The following is a 7,793-nucleotide window of genomic DNA, read 5'->3' as shown; positions in this document are numbered from 1 at the left end:
CATTAGTCACAGGAAAAATTAATTTGTGTCTCAGTAATCCACCCAGTACCCCAGGCCTGATGGAATAAGGCAGTTAGGAATTTGGTCATGAAACATTGCATTGCAAGAGCCAATTTCCTAGTAATTGTACTTAAGATTAGATTTGACTTGATGACGCAAGGTCTGTAACTGAGAAGAGTAACTGATCTCAATAGATAGAAGAACATTAATCCAACAGACGAGGGCTGGTTGGCCTCTACTTAGGAGAGGTAAATGGTGTAGAGTTGGGAATTTGTCCTTTTTTTTTTTTTTTTTTTTTTTGGAACAGAAGAAGTTTTTTTTGTTGTTGTTTTAATTTTTTTTCAATATATGAAATTCATTGTCAAATTGGTTTCCATACAACACCCAGTGCTCATCCCAAAAGTTGCCCTCTTCAATACCCATCACCCACCCTCCCCTCCCTCCCACCCCCATCAACCCTCAGTTTGTTCTCAGTTTTTAAGAGTCTCTTATGCGTTGGCTCTCTCCCACTCTAACCTCTTTTTTTTCCTTCCCCTCCCCCATAGATTTCTGTTAAGTTTCTCAGGATCCACATAAGAGTGAAAACATATGGTATCTGTCCTTCTCTGTATGGCTTATTTCACTTAGCATCACACTCTCCAGTTCCATCCACGTTGCTACAAAACTCCATTTTTCATTCTTTCTCATTGCCATGTATTATTCCATTGTGTATATAAACCACAGTTTCTTTATCCATTCATCAGTTGATGGACATTTAGGTTCTTTCCATAATTTGGCTATTGTTGAAAGTACTGCTATAAACATTGGGGTACAAGTGCCCCTATGCATCAGCACTCCTGTATCCGTTGGGTAAATTCCTAGCAGTGTTATTGCTGGGTCCTAGGGTAGGTCTATTTCTAATTTTTTGAGGAACCTCCACACTGTTTTCCAGAGTGGCTGCACCAGTTTGCATTCCCACCAACAGTGCAAGAGGGTTCCTGTTTCTCCACATCCTCGCCAGCATCTATAGTCTCCTGATTTGTTCATTTTGGCCACTCTGACTGGCGTGAGGTGATATCTGAGTGTGGTTTTGATTTGTATTTCCCTGATGAGGAGCAACATTGAGCATCTTTTCATGTGCCTGTTGGCCATCTGGATGTCTTCTTTAGAGAAGTGTCTATTCATGTTTTCTGCCCATTTCTTTACTAGATTATTTGTTTTTCAGGTGGGGAATTTGTCCTTAGAAGAACAGAAAATGAAAGACTGGAATGAGTATCTTCCCTTTTCATACTCATAGACTGTATTTTCTCATAACAGGGATTAGTTTTACGTTTAGAGGCATTTCATTTATCCTATCTACTAAGGACCTTTGCCACTATCTCTGGGAAAAACAAAAGATAGGAGCCTGGACCTTGGAATTCTCTTTCCTAGCATTTGGTTTCTCCACTTTTAATGGGTAGGCATTGAAGCCAATATAGGGAACCTGTTAATTCAGGAAATAATTATTTCGATAGACTGTGCATTTAGATAATTATAGGCGGCTGTACTTTACTTAAGCATTGCCCACACAGACTATGTAATGTCATGCGCTATGAGAAAAATGCCCCTTCTTTCACAATAGGGTGATTACAGAGTTCTGGAAATAAACTCTGTATCAATGTGAGGGTAGAGGAACAAAGAGGAAAGCAGAGCTATTGAGATAAGTGGGAATTGTAAGATCTTAAGTATGTAATTTTTATATTCTTAAATAAAGGAATGTTGCAAGGAAATATGCTATCTTCAGGGGTGAACATAGTTGGAATTCTGCTTTAGATTCAGGAGAAATTAAAGTGTGAGTGCTAGAGTATGTTGAGACTAAAAATTTAAGAATAGAGGACCAAAGTAGGGAAGAAGCTGAAGGAAAAATGGAAAAAAAATAAAAACAGACAAAAAAAAAAAAAAAACAACAAGCAACAACAACAACAACAACAACAACAAAGGAAACCAGGAAAGAAAATAAGGCAGGTAGATCCCAGGAAAGTAGACTGGGGGGCCAACACCAAGACCAAGTGCATTGATGAGGCCATGACACAAGCCAAGATGATTCTAAGTCAGTGAATAGGTCAGCTGCCCAAAGCAAGACTGTTTAGTAGCCTGAGCTCAACTCACACAAAATACCATGTGATAACTTGTGAGTGGTCCAAACCATAGCTTAGTGATATTCGGAGAGTCCCCCCCACCCCTCCCCCCGCCCCTGCCAACAATGCAGTCTCCCTAAATTCTGTGGAAAACTATCTTTGGGTGCTAGATCATAGTATACCAAAACTGAGTAAATATAATATGCATATTAGTGATGAAATAAAGACTTAATAGTAGATATTATCTACTCAAAATTATAAGCCACAAGACTTTATTGAAACTATTTCCAATTGTTTCCTGTTGTCATTCATAATGCCTGAATGTTTTCCTTTCTTTTTCAAAGCCCCATTAAAGGAAATAAGATATAAGTAATTATCCATAGAAAATTAGGCCATATTTGCAAGTTCCTTGAGACAGACTATATATTTTACTTACTTCTTTCATATTTCCATGTCTACTTAGTGTTAGGCACATAGGAGGACCTAAAAATTTATTGACTAATTGACAGCTAGGTAATAAAGCTGAAATTGTGTCATGTCCAAGCTGTAGTGTTCTCAGGGTTAGTTAGGAGAGCTAATTTGAGTCTCCCAACTAAATTCAAGTCACTGGATCCACACTCTCCCTGGGTGTATCAATTATTACAATTCTAAATTAAAATATTTCCTTTTACGGTTTTAATTTTTTTTTTCCCAACGTTTATTTATTTTTGGGACAGAGAGAGACAGAGCTTGAACGGGGGAGGGTCAGAGAGAGAGGGAGACACAGAACCGGAAACAGGCTCCAGGCTCCGAGCCATCAGCCCAGAGCCTGACGCGGGGCTCAAACTCCTGGACCGCAAGATCGTGACCTGGCTGAAGTCGGACGCTCAACCGACTGCGCCACCCAGGCGCCCCATCCTTTTACAGTTTTAAATGAATAGATTTGTTCTAGGAATTTGAGTTCTTTACAAAAACTGGTGATTTATTTTAGCTTCTTATGTTAGGAAAAAGAACTAAATCCTTGTACTTACATAATTTTTAAAAGGATACTTGTAAAACCATAAGAAATTTATTTTTGCAGTTTTTAAGGCTTTAATCTCATGTCTTCCTCCCATGATAAGCAGAATATTCTGATTATTTTGTTAGTCCTGTTTTCTGCAACACCAACTCCCTGGTTCTTGGACTAATCACTTTCATTCAAATATTTCTCCTTTTCTAATATTTTCTATTAATTTAACTAGGAATATTTACCGGTAATCACCATGTGATTTTTTTTCTACCTCTTTTCCATACTATCTTTTCTCCTTCCCCAAATTAGTCTTTGGTGAATCAATTAGTCATTATTTTTAACTGTTTTTCTACAAAAGCAAATCCTGCTTTTCTCCAAAGATCTGACATACTAAAAGTATAACCATTAATTTCCTGATTCATGGAGCTGTGTTTTATGCCCTCTCTCTTTACAAGAATGAACATGTTTTGGAATAGTAGCTCCTTGGAATCTCTCTTTATAAGGTAATGTGAACAACTTGTAGTTTTCTTTGACTCGTATCTGACTTACTAAGCTCACTGGTTTCTTTACTTCTAAAAATCCCTCTATTGATCAAGTTAGTATCATCCTTTTTTTTTTTTTTTTTAAGAGAAGGACAGAGAGACAGAGTATGAGTGGAGGAAGGACAGAGAGAGGGAGACACAGAATCTGAAGCAGGCTCCAGGCTCTGAGCTGTCAGCACAGAGCCTGATGTGGGGCTTGAACTCTCGAACCTGAGATCATGACCTGAGCTGAAGTTGGACACTTAACCAACTGAGCCACCCAGGCACCCCCAAGTTAGTATCATTCTAATTCTGAAACCATTTGTGTTTCCATTTTAAAAGCTAAATTTATTTTAGAAAGAAAACAAGGAGGCACAAATTCTTAAGTTTACCTAGGCAAATGGAGCATAAAAATATAAGAAAAACAAATAATGAATCATGGGCTACTCGTTCTCACAAAATCATTTATGTCAACCACAAAAATATTGGCTTCTCAGCCTAGTGAATTCCAAATACCCATTGATATTGTTCTCATTTCATAAGCAGGTACTGAACATTGTTGAGTACTCAACAAGAGGTTGAATTTTTTTCATACGTATTTAGCATTCATTAGCCTTTAAACCCTTCAAATCTAATCCATCATTTTTAATTGAAATTTTGAATTATATAATTATAAATTATATATGTACTTATATATACATATATATATATAATGAAGATAAATTTTAAATGCTTGGAAGAAATTAATACTGGATTTTTTATATAAAAGTAAAACAGTGTATACTTCATAAAATTATGAATTTTCATGAAGTTACCTAAATAGTTACAAATACATTATCTTCATCAAATATACAGTACTGCATAATTTCTTAAATTTGACAAGTTTTGAGACAGTTGTACTCCTGAAAGGTGGAACTTCCATCCATTTGCTATTGAAAGTGTGCATGAGTTTTAATCATATTATAAGACAGGACCTTTTTCCAAATTTATGTTATAGTTGTCTCTAAGTGGTGGACTGTAGCAGTTTTGAAGTCCTGTCTAAATCTCTTCTCCTGTTTTACAAGCTGTGAGACCTTAAATACATGGCTTAATTTCTCTGTAATACAATTTCCTCATTTTTACATTTATTTATTTTATTGTATTTTATTGTATTTTATTGTATTTGAGAGAGAGAGAGAGAGAGAGCAAGAGAATCCCAAGCAGGCTCCATCCTCAGCACAGAACCCAAGAGGGGACTGGATCTCATCAACCGTGAGATCAGCACCTAAGCGGATATCAAGGGTCAGATGCTTAATCGTCTGAGCCACCCAGGTGCCCTGAGAGAAAGAATCTGAAGCGGGCTCCATACTCCCTGAGGAGACCAATGTGGGGCTCAATCCCACAACCCTGAGATCATGACCTGAGCGGAAATGGAGAGTCGATGTCTCAGTGGACTGAGCTACCCGGGTGCCCCGATTTCCTCATTTTTTAAATAGGGTGATAATAGTGCTGCATCGTTGGGTCCTAGAGGGCATTAGATGAGTCCATAGCTGTCCTGTGTGTCTGACATACAGCAAAGACGCAGGTCATGGTTGGTGAATTGGCACTATCTCTTCATAGCCAGCAGAACTTCCTGTTGCATGTCTGACAATCTTCAGATAATATCCTGTATGTTTTACTTCCTCAAAAAACCATCGGGAGCTCATTACAGAACTTCACCGTCATACTTCTCTTCATCCTTTTAAACAAACACTGTGACTTACCATATTTTCAAGTCTATGTTACAAGTTTTCACTTTAAAATTTATTTGCTCGTGAGCACAAGACCTGCCCTCTCCTTGAGATCATGAAGCAATTCTTACAAAGCGACTGTAATAAACTATGTGTGTTGATTATAGAGGGAGGGGGTTGGACCTATGAATACTGTAATTCTCAAATATCAGGATCAGGGTGGAGTGATCCCTCCCCGCCTACTGGGAAGTACTCATCTCCTTTCTTCCTGAAATACTGTTCTCAGAAATGGTGAATTTTTGACTTTTAAAGTCTGTGATATTTTTTTCCTTCCCACGACTTTAGCCACAGAAGCAAATAATAATTTTTTTCATATAGGAATTTCTTAATTTAAAGCATTGAAAATTTAACAAAAACTTTTTCTGAATGCAAAGAAACCTCTATACATACGTAGGTTTTTTGTTTTGTTTTTGTTTTTGTTTTTTTCAGGTTATTCATTCTCCAATCCCATAATTGAATGGAGCAGAAAGGAGGTTTATTTATTTATTTATTTGTTTGTTTGTTTTATTTAAAAAAAATTTTAATGTTTATTATTTACTATTCAGAGAGAGAGAGAGACAGAGCGCAAGAGGGGAAGAGAGAGGGAGAAATAGAATCCGAAGCAGGCTCCAGGCTCCAAGCTGTCAGCACAGAGCCCGATGTGGGGCTGGATCTCACAAACCATGAGATCATGACCTGAGCCAATGGATGCTTAACCTACTGAGCCACCCACATACCCTGAGAGGAGATTTAATTTGAACTTGAATTTTCCCTTTCCTGAAGGGGGAATAGATTAAACTGAGGCCCAACAATTAGGTTTTGCAGTGGGAGGAAAGAGCTACAGAATAAATGATACTTGGAGTCTAATTTTTATTTCTTTTTTAAATAATAGAAAGAAAACAAAAACATTTCATTGTATCAACTTCAATGGAGAAAATGTCTCTTGGAAACCAACTGCTGCCATTGTTGGGTATCTGTCATGGCAGACAACAAGAAAAAGAGGTTCTTTTAGTTTTCCCTTCAAAGAAATGGATTTGCTCAGAGACTCTCTGGGCCCGGAGCTCAAAGTCACACTTAGAAAATCTCTCCAGTGGAGCCAGAAGCCAGGAAGGCCACTGCTTCACAAAATGTCAGTTCAGAAGCTCTGCGAAGAAGGCTTCTTTGGGTCTCAGTCAATATTGAGTAATAAGGGGAAGAAAAGTCTTAAAGCTCTCAGTCACCAAACCGTTCTTTAGTAGGCAGATGTTGACACATCTCAAATGACACATCTCCAATGAAATGTAACCCTTGCCAGTGGACATTTTGGATTCACAGGAATGCTCCTTCTGAAAATAAAAATGCACTAATATGTATTCTAAACTTACAGCACTATCTGAAGGAAAAAACATTATTTTACAGTTAGACCAGGCCTCCAGACCAGCCTAGGCCATGGGAAAAATTAAATAAAGAGAGAATTTGTGCATGTGGTTGTAGAGTTTGTCAGGCATGCTAAGACTTAGAGTAAACAAAATTCATATTTAGAAAATCAGTTATAATTTAAACTCATCCTTGGACTCATTAACCAGAGTTAACCACAAAGAGTAAACTGTCATCTTTTTTGTTTTTTTAAAGTTTATTTACTTATTTTGAGACAGAGACAGAGCACGAGTGGGGGAGGGGCAGAGAGAGAGGGAGAGAGAGAATTCCAAGCAGGCTCTGCACTGTCAGCACAGAGCCTGATGCAAGGCTCGATCCTATGAACCATGAGATCATGACCTGAGCCAAAATCAAGAGTCAGATGCTTAACTGACTGAGCCACTCACTCAGGTGCCTCAAGAGTAAGCTGTTATTCTTAAAACCAGAAATATTATATCTGTCTCCTGTTCTCATTAGCCTGTAGATTCAAATAAAGTCATTGTGTTATTTACACTCATCTTTTTAGCTCAGTGATACCATTCAGCCAAATTCGGAGGGTCCCTCTCCCTCTCCCTCACCTGTGAGAGTGTCCACGAGTTACGCCTGCATGTTCATGGATCAGTCTGGACCCATCACCTCCACGGTGTACCCCAGACCAGGGCTCATGATGTTCTACTTAGGCAGATGCCGGTTGCAACCTTGCAATGTCTTTAGGACCAGTGCTTTTTTGCATGTTTCTACTCACCACAAACCATCACCTGACAACCTGTTTTAAAACCTTCTTTTGAAAATGAGGAGGCAGCCTCTTCTTCCTATGGATTAGCTCTCTCAGCATAGTCAGTCAGCAGGGTTGTGCATAACCCACACTAGCAGAGCTCACTAAGTTTAAATACAACCCTTCCTCTCCATAGAATGAGAAGACTTCCATATTGGTGTAAGAGTAGCTTCCAGTGACAGTGCACACTGAATCCAGGTTGTCTACTCATCTCTTGTTCTTCTCATTTCAGATCAGTTCTTTCTGGGGGGCCTACAGTTCCTTCTTATG

The sequence above is a fragment of the Felis catus genome, chromosome F2 (assembly GCF_018350175.1).
Source record: "Felis catus isolate Fca126 chromosome F2, F.catus_Fca126_mat1.0, whole genome shotgun sequence".
NCBI classification, from domain to species: domain Eukaryota; kingdom Metazoa; phylum Chordata; class Mammalia; order Carnivora; family Felidae; genus Felis; species Felis catus.
The sequence above is the reverse complement of the archived record's forward strand: the minus strand, read 5'-3'. Positions refer to the sequence as shown.